General features: G+C 35.2%; 1 long non-coding RNA gene across 9 annotated transcripts; it reads left to right on the top strand.

The window, feature by feature from the left end:
- Nucleotides 1-17,011: 17,011 nt before the first annotated feature.
- On the top strand, nucleotides 17,012-19,740 carry LOC131633320 (uncharacterized). 9 transcript variants are annotated; one of them, XR_009293288.1, is made up of 6 exons: nucleotides 17,012-17,702; nucleotides 17,790-17,865; nucleotides 17,945-18,030; nucleotides 18,264-18,344; nucleotides 18,489-18,563; nucleotides 19,193-19,740. It is a non-coding gene; the product is annotated as an uncharacterized LOC131633320 (long non-coding RNA). The 9 variants fall into 9 exon arrangements; XR_009293286.1 differs by having other exon boundaries at nucleotides 17,012-17,865; XR_009293285.1 differs by having other exon boundaries at nucleotides 17,014-18,030; nucleotides 19,142-19,264; nucleotides 19,375-19,740.
- Nucleotides 19,741-20,294: the final 554 nt, after the last annotated feature.

Genomic DNA, 20,294 nt, shown 5'->3' on the forward strand with positions numbered 1-20,294 from the left:
CCTTTGCTGCTGACGATGAAACCTAAGAGTTTACCGGGTCTTACTCCAAAGGTACACTTGTTCGGATTCAGTCGCAACCTGTACTTCTTGAGTCTGTCAAACAGTTTGTGCAGATGACCTAGATGTTCTTCTTCGGTGTTGGACTTTGCAATCATATCATCCACGTAAACCTCTATTTCTTGATGAATCATATCATGGAACAGAGCTACCATTGCGCGTTGATAGGTTGCTCCTGCATTCCTTAAACCAAAGGGCATTACTTTATAACAAAAGGTTCCCTAGGGTGTTGTGAAGGTTGTTTTTTCCATGTCTTCGGGCGCCATCTTGATTTGATTGTACCCTGAAAATCCATCCATAAAGGAGAATACCTTGCATTGTGCAGTATTGTCAACCAGTACATCGATGTGAGGTAAAGGGAAATCATCTTTGGGGCTTGCCCGATTCAGATCTCTGTAGTCTACACACATTCTGACTTTCCCGTCTTTTTTAGGCACAAGCACTATGTTAGCTATCCATGGTGGATAACTCACAACTTTCAGAAAGCCAGCATTGAATTGCTTCTCAACCTCGTCTTTGATCTTCTTGGACATATCGGGCCTACTCCTCCGCAGTTTCTGCTTAACTGGAGTGCTACCTTCTTTGATTGGCAGGCGATGAACCACAATATCCGTGTCAAGGCCAGGCATATCTTCATAGGACCAAGCGAATATCTCAAGGTAGTCTTGTAACATTTGAATCAGTCTTTGCTTGACACTGTCTTCTAGATCAGCCCCTATCTTAACTTCTTTTTTTTCTTCGTCACTGCCCAAGTTGATAACTTCAATTGGCTCTTCATGCGGTTGTATAGTCTTTTCCTCTTGTTCTAACAGCCTTGCAAGTTCCCTTGGTACTTCACAATCTTCCTCACTTTCGTCCTCAGTTTGGTAGATCAGATTTTCAAAGTCATGACTGGCAATAGCAGAATCGTTATCAACAGGATCCAGAGTGAATGTGAATCTGCATTTATTATGTGGGTGTGTGTAAGAACACATAGCTATTTCGAAAATGAATAAAGCAAAGAAAGAAAAAGGATCACAAAATTTGAATATGCAAACGTCCCATGATTTTATTGAATGAACATGATCATGATATGACAAACCCTTATAAAAAGGACCAGTGTGCTTCGGGCAAGGCACCTGGCTGTTAAGTTCATGGTTCGATAGTACAGGAACCATTTTTATCTTTGAACATATAAATAATGAAAACAGAAAATTGCATCTGCTCCTGATCAAAGGAGATCACATCCTCAGCTTCCCAGTTGTTCAATCCATTGTTGTGAGTAGGGAGTATCCAACTGCTCCAGTTGCAGTTGTCTTCTTCGTCTTCCACAGCATTGATTTCTTTAGTGGGGAAATGAGTTGTTGATCCTTCAGGATAAGCAAGATACTCTGCTGGATACGAGAGCCCAGGTTGAGATACCTCTGTTGGCTGAGCGAGGTACCCGATAAGATCGTCCCATCCAGTTGGAATGATGTCTTTGAGGGAGACTTGTGCATTCTGGGGAGAAGTGTACTGCATCAGGAAATCATTCTCGTTATTTGGAGTTTCCCAGACTTCTTCAGGAGCGACAGGGCTTGTGAATGTCATATTGTCTTCGAAATGGTTGTCCCATCCAGTTGGGGTGATGTCTTCAATAGCGATCTGCGAGCTCAGGGGAGCGGAATACTTCACCATAAAGTCATACTTACCACTTGGTTCTCCTAGTGTAACCCAGACTTCTTTTGGACTAGGTGGACTTTGGTATTGCTCAGTGATGGAACTTGTGAAACTTTTGCAATCTTCAAACTGATCACCCCATCCAGTTGGGACGATGTCTTCAATGGAAATAAAAGAACTCTGAGGTGCAGTGTATTTTACTAGAAAATCATACCCGCCGCTTGGTTCTCCCAAAGTATCCCAAACTTCCATGGAAACAGGTGGAACTTCATTTGGATATTGCTGAATAATATGCTTCAAAAACACTCCCTCGTCTTCAATAGCATTCACCCCTTGGCTGATGAAATGTGACATTAATCCTCCAGAACGAGGACTTTGATCGTTCTTTTGAGTTCCATTAGCATAGCCCAGACCTAGCTTATCGAACTTGTAAGGCACATCAAGGAGCTGTCCCCATACTGTGCAACCACCTTCTTCGATCACAGCTTTGGCGTTTTTGAGAGAAGCCATAGTTGGAGTTATTTTTGTAGCAGGAGTAGCAGAAATATGTTTGGCAGTAGAGACATCTGGAGGGACCACCTCAAAAGATTGGCAGGGAGTTTCGATGAATTCTCCATCCATCTCAACATACTTGGAGTTACTCAGGTGGCTAACCACATATTCTTCTTCGCCATAAACTGTGACGACCTTGCCTTTTACCGGATATTTTAACTTCTGATGCAGGGTAGAAGTTACAGCATTTGCCCCATGTATCCATGGGCGTCCTAGTAAACAGGAATATGCTGGGTGAATTTCCATTACGTAAAAGGTAGAATCAAAGATCTGAGAGCCCACTCTGATTAGGAGCTTCACTTTTTCGTACACTGTTCTTGTTTGACCCGTCGAAGGCTCTTACCACAACATCGCTTGGTTGCAACACAACTCCTTCGAAGTCAAGTTTTTCCAGTACTGCTTTTGGTAACACGTTCAAAGAGGAACCGTTGTCTACCAGCACATGAGACAGAGTAGTGCCGTTACATTCAATAGAGATGTGCAGGGCTTTATTGTGATTTTTCCCAGCAGGGGTTAAATCAGCATCAGAGAAACCGAGACCAATATTCATTGTTAGACTGTCAACACAATTTTCGAATTGATCGACTGATATCTCATGTGGTACATGTGCAGCTTTCAGGAACTTCATCAGGGCCTTGGCATGAGCCTCTGAATACTTTAGCAGAGACAGCATTGAGATCTTTGAAGCAGTGTGCCCCAATTGTTCGACAATATTGTAATCGCTTTTGCAGATGATTTTCAATATTTCCTCAATTTCTTGCTTCGACGGATCTTCAACAGTGACTTCCACCAGTACTTGAACTGGTTCAACTAGTGGCTCTTTGCCTCGAGCGTTGATACCTTGATTAGGAACTGGGATTTGTACTGGATTAGTAGCAACATTTGGAGAAATTTCTGGTGAAAAGATCCTTCCACTTCTCGTAATCTTACTAGTACCCACAATATTATCAACAGTTGGAGTAGTAAAATTCATGGCCTCTTCAGTCAAGGTGTCTTGCTTTACTCCATGGATATAAACATTAGTGTCATAACTCCACGGGACAGCTTTGTCTGAGGAGTATGGAAATGGAGCCGGACTGGTAATGATTACCGATGCCACTTTGGGTGCAGCAGAAATTTTGAAAGGGGTTTTGGTAGGGATTTTCAATGGTATGTTAGAAACCACTGAGACGTCCTCTATTCTCATCCCATTTGCAAAAACTTCGCATAAATCGTCCATAGAAGGGAGCCTCTCAAATATAATGACACGACGATCCATCCACTTTTGAATTCCTATTTTCAGATTCTCACAACCATTGGGTAGGTGTGCACAATAAAAGCAATCAAGGTCACAACCTAGAAAGAAACCAGCCCGGATTAGCTTTCTTTTGACTTCAAGGAGCGGAGTTGACAATTCTCTCACATCATAGATGTAAACAGTGTCTATGATAGCATTAACAGTCTTGTCGTGCTTTGGCATAGGTGCAGTGATGACATTTGGAGTCTCTGGAGGATCGAACTCAATTTCCCCAGCATCTATCATGTCTTGTATTTTATTTTTCAGGGCCCAACAATGATCTGCGTCATGTCTTGGACAGTTAGAATGGTATGCACATGTTGCATCGGGGCGATAACTCAGAGAGGAAGTGTTGACATTCTTTGGAGGATCTTTCAATGTGATCAGATCTGCTTTTAACAAGTGCTGCAATGCTTGAGAGATTGACATATTGATTCTGGTGAAATTTCTTCTTGGTGCATCGGGTCGACGCGTATTCTTCGGCGGCTGATCTTTTTGAGGTGCAGATTCGGAGATCAGAACAGCCCCCACAGATTGGTGATGCTCACTTTTGCGACCTTTCTGACTGTGCATTGTATTGACTTCATTTCTCCCACTGATGGGCCTCTTTGTAGTACCAGAGGAGGAGCCTATTTGAATTTTTCCATTTTGAATACCGCTTTCGACACGCTCTCCAGTTAATATCAGGTCAGTGAAACCTGATGATGAGCTTCCCAGCAAATGACTGTAGAAAGGGCCAGTTAAAGTGCCCATGAACATGTCGACCAACTCGCGATCAGATAAGGGTGGTTGAACCCTTCCAGCCAGATCTCTCCACTTTTGTGCATACCCTTTGAAACTTTCTTTTGGTGCCATAGACATGCCCTGTAGTTGAGTACGGGTTGGTGCAAGGTCAGCGTTGTATTGATACTGTTTGTAGAAAGCAGCAGCCAAATCTTCCCAGGTGTGAACTTTTGTACTTTCCAGTTGGTAGTACCACTCGAGTTGTGTACCCGACAGACTTTCCTGGAAGAAATGAATCCATAATTTTTTATCTGCTGTATGAGGTAGTATCTTCCTTACATATGATCTCAGATGTAGTTTTGGGCAAGAAACTCCATCATACTTTGCAAAGATAGGAACTTTGAACTTTGGAGGGATAACAATATCTGAGACTAGTCCAAGATCATTGAAGTCTAAACCAGGTATTTTTTGTATCTCCATAGCTTTCATGCGTTCTTCCAACAGCTAGTATTTGTCATCACCCTGCTCGTCTTCGGAATGATAATCTTCTTCGTTAGAAGAGAGAGAGGGTTTGGCAGAACCCTGGTTGCTGTGATTGTCTTCTCGATCACCTTCACCGACTATTTAAGGGATCGGTTCCTTTTTGGACCTCTTGACTGGGATTTTGACATTTCTTGTCAGGTGACTTAATCCTACAGATCCTTTGGGCTTCTTTTTCTTCTTGATTATCAGGGCTTTCAGTTCCTGTTGCCCCTTTGCTAGCTCCAGAATTTCTATCTGAACTTGGGCGTTCTGTGCTTCGAGATTCTTGACGCTTGTTTCAGAATCCATCCCTTCTAACTGAAATAAACAGCGAGGAGATGAGACACCTGTTATGTGAACCTGTTATGCAATGTTTATGAATGAAATGTATATGCAATGTTTTCAAGGATCTTAGAATTTAGATTTGTTTTAAAAGAGAAACAAACATTTATTAGTCAAACAATTTATTTCTTTTTTTCCTTTTCTTTTTTTTTCTTTTTTTTTCTCTTTTTTTTTTATTTGCCTCTTTCGGGCTTACAAGATAAAATAAAGAAAATAAAGGATTCCTCAAGCCTCCCATGGACGCTTTCTCTTTGCACCCAAGAATGTGTTGATCTGCTGTTCTTCCTGGAGTTGTCTGGTGAGCTCCAACACTTTCCTCTCATAGTCTTGACAGTGTGCTTTGAAGGTGTCTCTTTCTTCTCTTAGTTGAACCCAAGATTTCTGCAGCTCTTCCAAGTCAGTTCGCATGTCCGGATGTAGAACAACTCGAGGTTCGTCCCCTTCGACTTCTGGCTCAATAGTCACAGGTAGAATAGCGGGATATGGCATGATGAACTTCTGAGCATGAGCACGCACCCATTTGAGGTAAGGCTCCATAGGAATAGAGTTCCATTGTCCTAAAGTCTTGCTTTCTATTTTGTAGACACTGCCCCAAGCATGTGTAAACCTTCGTCGATGTCTTTGGGAATCATCTTCGTAGTCGAACACAATGCCACGGATAATCATGTCGTGAGGACCGTTTCTTCGTGCATATCCAAATTGGCGCAAAGCTAAAGAGGGGTTGTAAGTGATGCCTCCCCTGATGCCAAGGAGTGGCACATTAGGGTACTCTCCACAATGGTCAATGATAGTAATGTCTCTTTGAAAGAAGTTGTTCCACCGGATATCTGAATGAGACAAAGACATAATCCTGCGAGACCATTGCATTCTTTGTTCGTTTCTCAACACTGATCGGGGAAGGTGTAATGTAAACCATCTAGCCAGCAGTGGTGCACAGCATATAAGAGTTCCTCGTTTCTTCATGGTACGAGTGTGTAGGGAATGTAGAATGTCTCCCAGCAAGGTAGGTACCGGGTTGCGGGTTAAGAAAATGTTGATAATGTGCACACTTATGAACTGGTCGGGATTAGGGAATAAAACCAACCCATAGATCAAAAGAGCCACAACTTCCTCAAAAGCTAGGTAACTTCTGTTTTTTAGTAGTAATCGAGCCTTTTCCATTAAGAACTTAGCAAGCAAACCCTGGACTCCACTCTTTGTTTCCCAATTGGACTCGATTTCTGACTTTCGTAAATGTAAGGTAGCAGCAATGATTTCAGGTTTTGGAATCTTTTCTAAACCAGTGAAAGGTAATTGATCTCGAACAGGTAACCCAATCAGTTCAGAGAACTCTTCCAAAGTGGGTACCAACTGGTAATCAGGAAATGTAAAACAATGATGTTCAGGATCAAAGAATTGGAACAGGACCCGTATCATGTCTTCTTCAAATTTTGAGGTAACCAAATGGAGTAGGTGACCGTGCTTTTCGGTGAATTGAGCATTTCTGGGAAATTCTGATATTAAGTCCTTTAATTCAGATGGTACTGTTAAGATGTTGATTCGGATATAATCTCTGGTAGCGGGAGCCATTACCTATAACAACAGAACAAAGGTAAACTCTTCGATCCTTGAAATGATTAGTGAGAAAAATGATATGTTTATGATGCTTATGATGTCATGATGTCAAACATGTGGCACACACAAACAAATCAAACAATAGCCTTAGGTTTAAAGGCTTGCATGAGGTTCATAGGTGATACCCTCCCCACTGAAGTTGAGTTGGTTAAAACCTGTCTTAAAATGGTATTCGGGTTCTATGATCCTTGGAGACAACATCTCAATACGGCGCTCGGACGTCCGATCAAAATATTCCTCGAGGATAACTAACTTCGATCAATTTCAAAGCTAGTCACTTAATAGGCCACAAGTCAAGTTCAACTAAAGGTTCTAAGACAAATTAGTGTTTAATGACATTTTGGAAGCCTAACATACTCCTTGATCGCTTTCAAGGGATATCAGTATAAACCAAAGTGTCGCACTAACGGTGACTACCAGATTAACCGTATCGGTACATGCCGTACAGTTTCCTTGGTCTATTGTCACATACTTAAGGTATCTCGAGATTCGGGTTAGAATCTTTCACATAAGTAAATACCCAAACAAACCTTTGAAAAATAGAACAATCAAGACAAGCAATTGAAAACATCGAAGTTATCTAAACTCTAAGGTAACCCCTTTTGAAAACATTTTGTTTTTTGAAGTCCCCAGCAGAGTCGCCAGTTCTGCCGCCCTCGGTTTTTTCTATCTCTCGTGAGGGAGATACGAACTGACTCTTCTTTTGCTTTTTGAGTTTTTGAAAATCAGAGAGTCGCCACCGACTTTTATTTTATCCAATTAAGGAAAGGTTTATAAAAGAAACAGAAAATGACCTTTAAGAGATTTTGGGTAAGGGGGTAGGTTATACAAAGGGAAGGTGTTAGCACCCTTTGTATCCATGGTTATCCATGGGCTCTTAATTTCTTAGCTCACTTGTTTTGAATCATTTGTCTTGCCTTGAAATGCTTGTATGTGGTTTTAAAATACCTTTGTAAATTGGCTTTGTAATGATCCTTGTGCGGATGTTTACAAAGTGTTTTATCTTTCGAAAGATGTTTTGAAAAAAGAGCTTTAACTTCGTAATGATCCTTGTTTGGATATATACCAAGTATTGTCTTTTTTGAAAGTTTTATTTTGAAAAACAATGATATATGAGACATTTGTTTGTTTTGATTTGAGCAAGCAATTAGGAGATCTACCCTAAGTTTATAAGGTCCTTTCCTATTTCTTTTAGAAAATTCTCCTTTTACCGGATGTAAACAAAAGTTCGGATTTGCATTTGAAATAGTAGAACTTGATTTTTGAAAAGTGTAACAGAGGGATTACCCTAAGAGGTGCAAGTGTGATTGTGTTTTGATTCAGATATTTTTATCTTTGAAGTTAGTGACCTAACGCTTCAGTTTTTATCTTTGACATACACGCAGTTTTATATGTACAGGAATTAAAATGCGGGAATGTAAAATGCGGAAAGTAAATCTACGCTATTACATCGATTGTGCGAGAAATGTAAACTACGCTATTTACATGATTTTGACAACCTATACACTTTATCTATGAATTTAAATTGCAATAAGATAAAAGAAATATTTTTGGATTTTTTGTATGGTTGATTTTAATTAGAATTAATGCATAATTAATTTAATTAAAATGAGCAAAGGTAGAAATAAAATTTAAACCTAAAAATTAAGTCTAAAATATGTTCATATTGCTTATAAATTAATTTTAAAATAAAACTAATTTTTTTGATTTTTTGAAGATGTTTTTGAAATTATTAAGTTAATTAACATATAATTATGCAAATAATTATACAAATAATTAAAACTTAAAGAGAAAAATATTTTAAATATGTACAAAATTAGTCTATAATATATAAACCTAATTTAATAAAAAGAACAAATTTTTTCGGATTTTTTGATTGGTTGAAATAATTAAAAAGCAAATATATAAATATATACTAATTAATTAAACAAAATATTTCAATTGTTAAGAAAAATAAAATATTTTTGTGTCAAAAATTAATAGATTATTTTATAAACCTAAAAATATTTTTATTATATTTTTTTGATTTTTTAAACTATTTTAAATTAATTTTAGAAGTAAATAAAATGAAATAGAAAAATATATTAATTGTGATCCTGTGTGATAATCAGTGGAGTCCATGATATGGATGTGTGTTTTGATGCTTTGGATCTTGGATTAATGAAATCAGATGGCTGAAAACACATGGCACATGATATGATAGTGGAGCGTGAAGCACATGATTGGTCTGAACATCAAAACACACGTGCGCGCAAAACAACCACTCGGAGGACGCCACGTCTCGTCTTCCTCATCAGGATGGACCTTTTACACCGCTCATTTGCAGGTGCTATAAAAGACTTCAACCTATTACACCTGTAAAATAACGAATACAAGCAAAACGTGAAATAAATTTGGCGCGAGGCCATGGTTCAATTCGTCTGGTTCATACGAATTCAATGAGACTACTTTGAACCTGTGATTTTGCCTAATTCGAGAAACCCTAATTTTGAGATCATGAACCCTAAAATGGTAGCTTCGTGAATACTTAACCAAACCTTAATTAAATGTCCAGAAACAATCAGAACATCAAACCAAGTTCAAATATATGATTACATCGTGCTAAATATGCATGTATAATGAGATTTTGGTTAGAGAATGTGTTTGAGTGTTTAGTTTCTATTGAAATGAGCTTGAATTTAAAATTCGAATTTCAAATTTTCTTCAAAATTACAAGTTGTTACAAGAGTGGTATAAGCATGGTAATGGTTCGGAATTCGTGTCCATCTTACTGAAGTATCCTACTTCATTTATAAGCAATGAAGTGCTTCAAAACTAAGCTAAGAAGCATTGATGATCTTTGTTGAAATTTTGAATTCTTTAGTATAAAAAAGTTTGAATTCTTGACCATGGCTTGATTTTTCTTCAACCTCTTGCCCTAGGCCTGCTTTGTACCTCTCTTGCTGCAGAGTTGAATCATTCTTGGTGGCCTTAGCTTAAGAATCAAGCATTGCATCATTATCCTTCACCATTTCTTTTTCAATTTAACTTTAAATGTAATAAAATTAAACCAAAAAAAGAAATAAAAATGCTATGGGCCTTAGGTTGGTCGTGGGAGGCCCTTAGCATTGTTAGAATCATTTTTGGATCATGGAAACTTGGTCCCTTTTGGAAAAAAAACATTTTTGATCAATGTTGGTTTCATGCATTTTCCCAAAATATAGCCAACTTCAACAAGGCATAAGTCCTTCAATTTTTATCATATGAAGGAGTTCTTGTACTTTTTAGAAACCTCAAGATGTCCTCTACAAGCTACTTTGGAAACTTTTTTTTCATTTGGAGAAGTTATCTTGATGTTATGGCCTTTGACAAAAAACCACTTTTTGTTGACTTTGAAAATGACCTGTAATGTCTGAGCTCATATTTTTCAAATGGTGAATCCAATGACCATGGGATCGATTGCATTTGAAAGATAATTGAATTTCCTTCAAAAGAAGCTTTGGTTGGAATTTTTTGAATGAATGAGGAGAGAGTTATGGTCAGTCAAAGTTCAGTTGACTTTTTAGGAGAAAACCCTAATTTTGAAACTTAGGGTTTTGTTGATTTTTGATCTTTCCTTGATGAATTATGATCAACCAATGATCAAATGATGAATCTTTTGACAAAATATGGATGTTGACAAAAAATTTCATTTTTGACTGTCTGTTGACTTTTCGGTCAAACTGGTCGTCTGTTGACTGTTTGAGCTGCTGACTGTGCGTTTGAGCGAATTGTAGTTTGAAAATTTGTATGGTGGTACTTTGAGATATATGGAGGTCCATGAAATCCATTTGAGGTCTCAAAAAAACTTTTTCTCTTGAAAAAAAACAAAAACCCTAGTTAGGGACTGTTTGTGTAGGAGACAGTTAAGCGTACCTGATTTTTGTGCAGTGCTGAGTCTCTGCTGATCATGTGATGTTCAGAAGACTTCTAGAACAAAAATCTTGGAATTTTGAAATGCAAAAGATTGATTTGATTGATGGTACAAAACACGGAGAATTGCACTGTCAGCGGGTTTGACTGTCAACTGGCTGTTCGGGCATTAACGTAACAGTTAAAGTGAAAATTCAACAGTTAAAGTTAATTTTTCTTTTTGTTTTTTTTGTTGTGTTAATGGTGAAAATTTATTTACATGAGTTGTTAGAAAAACACAGACATAATAAATAAATAAAATATACTGTACGCGAACGAAATTACCGATAATAACCTTGAAAAATATTTAAGGCACAGAAAAATAAATATTTAACTGGCAGAAAACACACAAAATATTATCTGGATAATTAAACTACAGTACGACAGATAGTACGACATTTAATACTGACAGTACAAATATTACATAATATAATGAACAGTACGACAAATAAACGGTACATTATTTAAAAACAAAAGATATGACAAACTTTAAAAATGACGATTAAAAACCCATGCTATAAATAACAACATATAGATGATCGGGAGTGTAAACAACCCAGGTCCGCATTTTTCAGGGCTATGCAGACAGAAAAAGGACATGATCACCACTAAAACAGTGATGACCATAAGAAAACACGTATCCATCCACTTCGCCATTTTTGCCGGGGAAGAAGAGAAAATAAATATGAGGTAGAAATTTGAGAGATGAGTTGAAATTTGATGTGAGAATTTATGGAAAAAATGAGAGGTATTTATAGAGTGAAAAGAAGGATAGAGACGTTGGGGAATGAAGTGATTCCGTACAAAAAGGAAAATTTGAGTGGTAGTAGGATTTGAAAGAAAGTGTATGGTAGGATTTGAAAAAGAGAGATGTGTAGAATAAAGTTAAGATTTGATTTTGAAAGAAAGAGATTTGAAAAGAAAGGAAAAGATTTTGAAAATAATAAAATATAGTACAAAAATTAGTGGGAAACAAAAACTAATGATAATTTACTCGTTACCAGTACAGTCTGAATCCCCGGACTCTGCGCCTGCAAAAAAAATTAGTTCTGTACCAATTGCGTCAGTGCTATTTATCTGCAAATAAATCTCAAATAAACAGCGTGTGTGAAGTGATAAACAGTACTTGGCGTTTGTGTAAGAATAAATTCAACAGCGAGCCAAAATACCGTATAATAAAGATTCTAAAAAACCGAATATTCATAAAATCAGGATATTTATGAAATAAAATCCAAGATTATATGAAACTTTCAATTTTTAGACAGAAGTCTGTTGCCTTCTTTTTTTTGAAAAAGATGCGGGCAAATTTTGGGGTATAACAAATATAAAATTACTGATAAAAATATTTATTAATTTTAATATACTTTTTTCTATTAAAAAATATACATCTGCAAACAAATGCGTGTCCTGTACAAGAATCTGTGCGAACGCCCTAGTTTGTTACTAGTTTATTACAAAGATGAATACATTACCAAATATGTGATAAGAAGTCCAGTTTAAATGGGTCTTTGTCATAAGAGAATTATAATGCTTTTAAGAGTGGAGAATTTTTCCTTGTCATCCCCACAATTTAATTTGACACCCTCACATGAACAATACTTTTACTATTATGCCATTGTCTAACAAATATAGTTTTTTAAATAAAAAATATCATTAAGTATCAGATTTTTTGACATAGTCTGAATTTTGTGTTTATATAAAGAAATATCGGATATTGCAAGGATATTTTAAGATTATTTGAAAATATATCAGAAATTTTTGAGATTTTTTTGTAACAAGCATTATTTTGGTAATTGCATGAAAGAAATATCAGATATTGCAAAATAATATCATATTTTAATATTATTTGAATATATACCAGATTTTTTGTCTCAATCAATCATTTACGGTGGGCAATGGGCAATTAAGTTTCAACTTAACCTGAACCCAACGACTGCTGTTAACAAAACTAACTACAATAAGCTTATGTCTACTCGCGACTATGGATGGAGATATCACTAATGGGTAGAAAGTGATGTTAAGGTTCCTAGACAACGAGACCAATATGACACTATATCTAAAAGCAATAGGGTAACTCATATCTTGAATCGTCATTCATTTGTCATGACTCTGCACCTTCTCGGAAGCGAACAACTGTTTCAGCTTCTCTAGTGCCATGTGAAGTTTTTCTCCCTTTCATGTTCCAAATAGGCAAATCCAATCGGAAAAATCAACTTCGTTGATGTAACACCAATAATCTCAAGTAGTGGTTGTCAGTACCTATTTGTTTTGTATATACAATAATTAATCAACAACTTCCAACCCATAATCAAATGAATGAAAGCTTACATTATTGGGGAATGCAATACTTGTTTATTTTGTATGTACAATAAAAAATCAACACCAAATAAAACATGTTCAACAAACTTCATTGAGTCATCTCTATTTCTAGTCTAATGCATGTATTTCTCTTCATGAATTAGACTCAACAAATATTGAATTTTAGTGAATGGACCTCTCTTGCTCAACATGTACATAGATCTTGCCTTGTACACGTGCGTAACACTCGTGAGGTTTTTTGGATCTCTATCTTTCAAAGCAATAACTATGTACCTAGGAGCCATATTATATTTTGTCATGTCATTCACAATTATCTTTCATCAACTTTTAAACGACCTAATATGGTATGGCCATCTAAGTCCATAGCTAGTTTATGATTGTTAAACCCACACTTAACCATAATCTTCAAACCGCGACCACTTGTCACAGATCTCAGCATAAATGGACATTAAACTTTAATATTATAACTGTCTTCAGAGGAATTTTTCCTTTTGCAGTTTCCTCCTCTCTCACAACTCATAATCAATTTATATTTCCTCCTTATGATCCTATTTGGGGTATCAACAAATAGTAACAACAATAATACCATGTTGTTTATCAATGGATTATGCTCGTGCTTAGGGCCGCCTCAAACAATTCAGATGCCCTATTCTAATATTAAAATAGGGCTCTTCATAAAAAAATATAAATAAAATTATTATTTATTTAAATCAGAAATAACATCGATGAACATTAAAAACCTTATCCTTATAAATAAAATAAAAATAGTTGTGGTACTTCTATCAGCCTTCTGATTTTCACTTGAAAGTTGTGGTTCTTTCATAATTTTATGATAAATTATCAAGAGTTCCGAATTGAGATTGAGTTAATTCATCAATTTTTTTTCTTACGCTTCTCATATTCTAAACCAAACTTTCTATTAGAACATAAAATTCCTTGCTATTCTTGATCAAATCTGTAGCAGAATCCGATAGACAATATTGAGGTTGAATAGTAAATCAGATTAAAAAATAATAAATAATTAGCATATAAATTCTAAATTATTAAATTAACAATTAAAATATATATTCTTAAGTTTATAAAATATGTTAGAACATTTTAATAATAAACAATTTATTAAATTTATAGAAATAAAATAACGAAGAGAAAGTTATTAAAAATTTTAAATGTTAAAGAAATTATATGATGACAGGCTGTTGAAGTATGCCTTAGAACCTTTGTTTATGAAGAGAAAGAAAATATATTTTGAGATTGTTAGAAATGAGAAATTCAAAAAAGTAGTCTGGTCCGAGCGGTTCACAAATATCGAGTTCGGTCGATACGATTCATTGATCCATTCATTAATGATTAAAATATTTTATATTAATTTGGAGATCATATAAATTAATATAAAAGGATATTTATAATATTCTAAAAGATATTATAAGATATATATATTTATAATAGTCAAAGAGATATTATAAGATATATATTTATAATAGTCTAACAAATATTATAAAATATTCCTAATATTTGAGAGATATTATAAGATTATAATAATATCTTTTATTCTAACAATTAGTGAGATATTTTTTGGGATTTGTTATGGATTTGTTGGATTTTGGCTATTATAAATATGTATCCCTTCTGTTGTTATAGGGTTTTGGCTATTCTCAAGGGAAACCTTAGAAAGATAAGGGTTTTCGAAACCTTTGGGGTTATCTAAAGTTATTAGGAATAAAGAAACTATTGTTTCCACCTTGGGTTTGAGTGATTCTTATATTGAGAGTTAGGGAGGTTGGAAAACACTTGGGTAGAAAAATGGGTTTGTTCTTTAGGAACTGTGAATGCTATTTTCATGTAACTCATCTGTAATCTCTTGTAACAACTTTCTGAGTATAGTGAATTGGAGAGCTACTCTCTCCTCCAGAGTAGATCGTTTGATCGAACTGGGTAAACAAACCTTTGTCCTTTTCTCGCCTTATTCTGTTATATTATATGTGTACGAATTATTATTGATGTAGACCATTTATTTTGGTTTCCACTATTCTTTGCCTCACAAATTGATATTGAATTTTATCGTAATGCACAACAAAATTCACAACAGGTGGTGCGGTGAGCATGGAGAAAAGAGGTATTGTTTACAAGTGAGCACCATGGTTAGATGGGAGATCGAGAAATTTTTCAGTAACAATGACTTCGGGTTGTGGAAAATTAAGATGCAAGCAATTTTAATTCAAGATAAGTGCATCGATGCTTTGAAGAGTGAAGCATTGATGCCTGCAGGGCTTACACAGGTACAGAACACCGAGATGATGGATAAGGCCAAGAGTGCCATTATCTTGTTCCTCGGGGATAAAGTTCTAAGAGAAGTCTTTAGCGAGCATACTGCGATTGCTATATGGGCAAAACTTGAATCATTGTATATGACTAAGTATTTGGCTCACAGGTTGTGTTTCAAACAACAACTCTATTCATTCCGAATGGTGGATTACAAATTCACAATTGAATAGCTTACAAAATTTTACAAGATTATTGATGATCTTGAGAAGGAAGGTAATATTACTTTGGATGAAGTCCAAACGGCGGTGAAATCCAAAGAATTTTCAAAGTCGAAATATTTGAAGATTGAAGATAGTGGTGAAAGCTTAAATGTGTCAAGAAGAGGAGGTGAGCATAAAGGGATGTCCAAATCAAAGAGGTATGACAAGTCAAAGGTAAAATGTTTTAATTGTCAGAAAATCAGTCACTTTAAAAGAGATTTTCCTGAGAGAAAGATCAATGGAGATTATGTTCAAGCTGCAATTGCCTTGCGTGAGGAAAGTTATGAGGATGCTAATGTACTAGTAGTATCGAGTTTGGAAACTGAAGATAGTTGGGTCATTGACTTAGATTTCTCTTATCACATGTGTCCAAGGATATAATACTTTGAAACTTTGAAAATTGTGCAAGGTGGAGTAGTTCACCTTGGTGATAATAAGGCTTGCAAGGTTCATTGTATTGGTGCGGTCTGTAACATCCCGATTTTTTTATATTTTATTTAATAGTTATTTTATTATTAGTATAATTATTTAATTATTATTTGGTGTGATAATTATTTAATTGTGTGTTATTAGGATAATGGAGTTAATTGAACTAATAGTAGAATAATGAGATAATAGTTAGGGTTAATACTTATTTTCACCCCTACCATATGGGGTTGGTTTGAAAAATCTCCCTGCCAAAAAAAAAGTTGCAAGAATTTCTCTAACAATTGAAGATTCTCTCGTTTTAAACCTTGTAAAAATTTTATTTTTAAAATCAACCTTGCCACTTGAAGGACTCAATCATTTTGAACCTTGTAAATTAATTTTTTTTAGTAAAACCAACCTTACCCGTCATATTCCAGAGGGTTTAAAATAACATAATCTACAAGATTATAGGGTTTAAAATGACTGAATCTTCAAATGGCATGGTTGGTTTTAAAAACAAAATTTTTACAAGGTTTAAAACGAAAGAATCTTCAAATAATAGGGGAATTCTTGCAACTTTTTTTTTGGCAGGGGGTTTTCCAAACCAACCCCATATGGTAGGGGTGAAAATAGGTATTAACCCAAATAGTTATTGGGCCTAATTAATTAGAATATGGAATTAGGTTGGTTAAGCCCAACAAGAATAAATATAATAAGAGGGGTTATGTGAGAAACCTAAGTTAGAGGAGAAAAGAAAGAAAAGAGGCTAGAGAGAAAGAGAAGAAAGAAGAGAAAGAAGGGAGAGCTTGAAGAGAACTAGAAGAAGAGGGATTTTGAACCTAAGGTAAGGGGGAGAATCCTTATTATTGTTGGTTGATATATATGCTATAGGTAGTAGTATTCTAGATTGTTTAATCTCTTCATTCTCATAGTTTCAATTGTTAGGGTTGCGTTGATTTTCTTGAAATTGTATGATTAAACCATGTTTTGTTGTTATGATTGATGACCCATGGTAGAAACATGCACTACAAAAAATTAGATAGTTAGAGGGGGTTAATGTGCGGGTGTTTTTAAAAACCCCAACAAATTAGTCTTCCAAGAGCGCTCCACTCTATTTGCAGGAGCTACTGAAAACTCCCCCAAATAAATCTGTCAAAATCGCCTCATTTTCTTTATAAAAAATAATAAAAATTTATTATTTATGTTTTATTTGGTCTCCCTCTTAAAAAAGCTGGCACGCACATATCTCTCCTTTTTTTTTTCTAGTTTCTCTCTCTCAGTCTCTCTCCCTCTCTCGATCCACCCTCAAATCCGATGCCACCGTTGCGTGTCGGTTCTCCTTCTTTGCAACTCGGTGCGCCACCGGTGTGTATTGTTGCTCGACTGTTGTAGCTCGTTAGGATTCTTCTTATAGCAACACAGATCTATGATATGTTTGTTCCTTCAAGCCATGCCAATCGGGATTTTCTTTGTCCCACGATTTAGGTTAGATTTGAATTCCATTCTTACTCATATATCTTTTCTTTGAAATTCTTTTATTTGAATTCGGTTTGGTGTTTAACAATGCCAAAACCCTAGGTTTCTTAATTTCCCTCATGAAGATGGCGGTTCCTCCGTCTCTTTATCTTCCTTTTTCTCAAAGTTGCAGAAACCTTAGGATGAACAACTTCCTTTGCAGATCTGAAACAAACATGTAAGAGGTTTCTCGGGTTATTATGGAGTGTTTCTTGAAGCTTTATTATCAATCTGAGAGTCCTTATACTTGAGATTCTGCTTTGACTCGGTTACTATGAAGAGGGGTAGTTATACGAATTATTTCTAGCTATTCATAAATTAAGTTTTCATGTTTACATCTATAATATTTTGCTGGCTGTTTTGATTTTTAGGATGAATAACAAAACCTATTGGATGCTTGAGGGAAGAGTGTTAGTCCAGAAATTCACTGACACTTGTTCACAACAGGTGCTAGTAAGTCGAATCATATTTGTGTGAAGGAGTGATTTTGAGTTGACCGTTGGAATTCTTCTATATTTTTTTACAGTTGGATAGTGTTGAAACTTGGATGCACGAATCATCCTATTTGTATTAAAGGGTTTATATTGGTCAAGCAATGCAGTCATCAAAATAGTGAGTTTTATATTGGAAAATTTAATTAATGATATCTTAGTATTCTAAACTAACATATATTTTGTGATAGATAATTATTGTAATTGAGACTTTTATAGTGAAAGTGAGATAGTATACTGTTTTTTGAAACTTTAATTTCTAGGTTTTAATAGTGTTTAGTTTGATTTCTATTCTCTAAGTTTGATCACATTGTTTATCTTTTGCTAAATAACCTTTTTAACTATTATATGTAGCAACAAGATATTCAATGAACGAGGAGATTCAAAGCCATAAGTTATTCCAATTTACAAGAATTTGTGGAGCTTCCTAAACCTGTAAGGGAATGTGATGTCACCCGATTCTGAATGATAAATGAAATGTTAACTTCACAATGACAAACAATAGACTTTACAATATCAATTTTAATAGATTATTGGCATTAAGTTGTTTACATTCTTTGTCCAATCAAACTGTTGCAGGATAAGTCATTTGAGTATTTACAAATTGAAGGAAGGAGAGCATCATTCACTATTCTCCTCACAAGTCACAACATGGTAATTACAATTGAATTAAAATCAATACATTCATGTGTCTGTGAAACCAAGCTTCAATTTGTGAGAGACATTATTGATATTCTTTTTATGTTATTTTTTCTATTTTGGTTTTTTAGATGTTTATAAGTGTGTCATAGTGGTACTTGGCTATGAATAGCTACGATGATAAGCCCTTTCAATTAAAATAACTACATAATTTTCACTTACCGAAGAGTTTTTATAAGCTTATAGTTTTATATCTAAGTTAGTTGAGAAGAGTCCTTTTGCCATTAATAAAAAAAGAGAACTTTCATACTAATTAGGTAAGAAACTAAGAAGCTAAAGTTAATGAAAACACAAGTCTGAGAAAAGAGTTAACTATTTTAAATATAAGTAGCTTTCTTCTATAGAGTTAATTAGTGCTAAACAAGACAATTAGTCATGTAAGGTCCACTCTACGTCTATCAATACCAATACAAGTTGCTAGAATAATTATTTTGTTAATGGTTTTCCCTTTTAAATGACTAGATATTTGTGTTTTCTGCAAAGTGATACTATATTTGCTTGTAATCTTCCTAAAGTTGATTCTACTGTTATAGCTCTTTATGTATTTGGCATTGTCAACATGAATCTGTCCTTTCCAATGATAGAAATCTACACAAGAGCAAGGTTCTACAAATGCACACTGAGGTTCAGAGAAGACTCAAATGAGCAAACTTGAGGTAACTTAATTTTATTGCATGTTCATATATTTTCTATGCTCTTACTTGAGGTAACTTAATTATATTTTCTATGTTCGGAGAAGACTCAAAAGGTTCAATTATATTTTCAGGCCCTGTGTTATATATATTTTCTACTTGATTGGTATGGCTTTGTATGCCCTTTGCAAATCATTACTCTTGATTTGTTGGTGATTTTTGATGCAGCAACATCTGATAAATTGGAGTATGTTCTTAGAGAAAATAGGGAGGCTTCCATGCTATACTAGGTCTCTTCAATAGTTGATTAGTTAATTAGATGTTGAATTAGAAGTTGGACTGTTTTTATCTTTTATTTTATTTTAGTGTATTTGGCTAGTTTTGTCAAAGGTGTGAAATATCTGTGTAAGAAAATTTAGTATTTTATATTTTTTACCAATTTTATAATTAATATAAATATCCTGTCTATTTATAAATTAATAAATTTAAAACTTGAATGCTGTGATTTTTTTTTGCATATCGTAAATATTTTGCGGGGGTTTTGAACCTCCATAAAGCAACCTCTCCAGTTTATTCACCAAGATACCAGCGGTCGCTCTAAACCCCCGCAGATAAATTGTGGGAATCGTATAAGCGGCAGTTTTTAAAACTCCCGCAAAACATTTCGCGGAGGTCAAAAACCCCCGCTAATTGGAAAAATAACCCCCGCTATCTAGGCGCGTTTTTTGTAGTGATGTTTAAGAACCCTTATGTATGTGTTTTGTTGGCTGTTTGGTGGATTTTATGTGTTTGAATCGTTTTCCCGAAGTGCTGTCAAAAAGGGATTTTTCCCAAAATCGCACAGAATGCACCGCGAAGGCTAGACGCGTCGCGTAAAACTTTCTGACTGGTTTTCGCGTCGCGATCTGTATGGAATTTTGGAATTTTGTAATTTTTTTATTTTGATGATTTTATTTGGGAACCTAATGCTTATGATTTAAGATGGATTTCCATGTATCTTAATAATTTATTCAATGACGTTTGGATAGGTCTTGAATCAAAAATGAACTCATAC

This window comes from Vicia villosa, unplaced genomic scaffold (genome assembly GCF_029867415.1).
Source record: "Vicia villosa cultivar HV-30 ecotype Madison, WI unplaced genomic scaffold, Vvil1.0 ctg.001111F_1_1, whole genome shotgun sequence".
Taxonomy (NCBI): domain Eukaryota; kingdom Viridiplantae; phylum Streptophyta; class Magnoliopsida; order Fabales; family Fabaceae; genus Vicia; species Vicia villosa.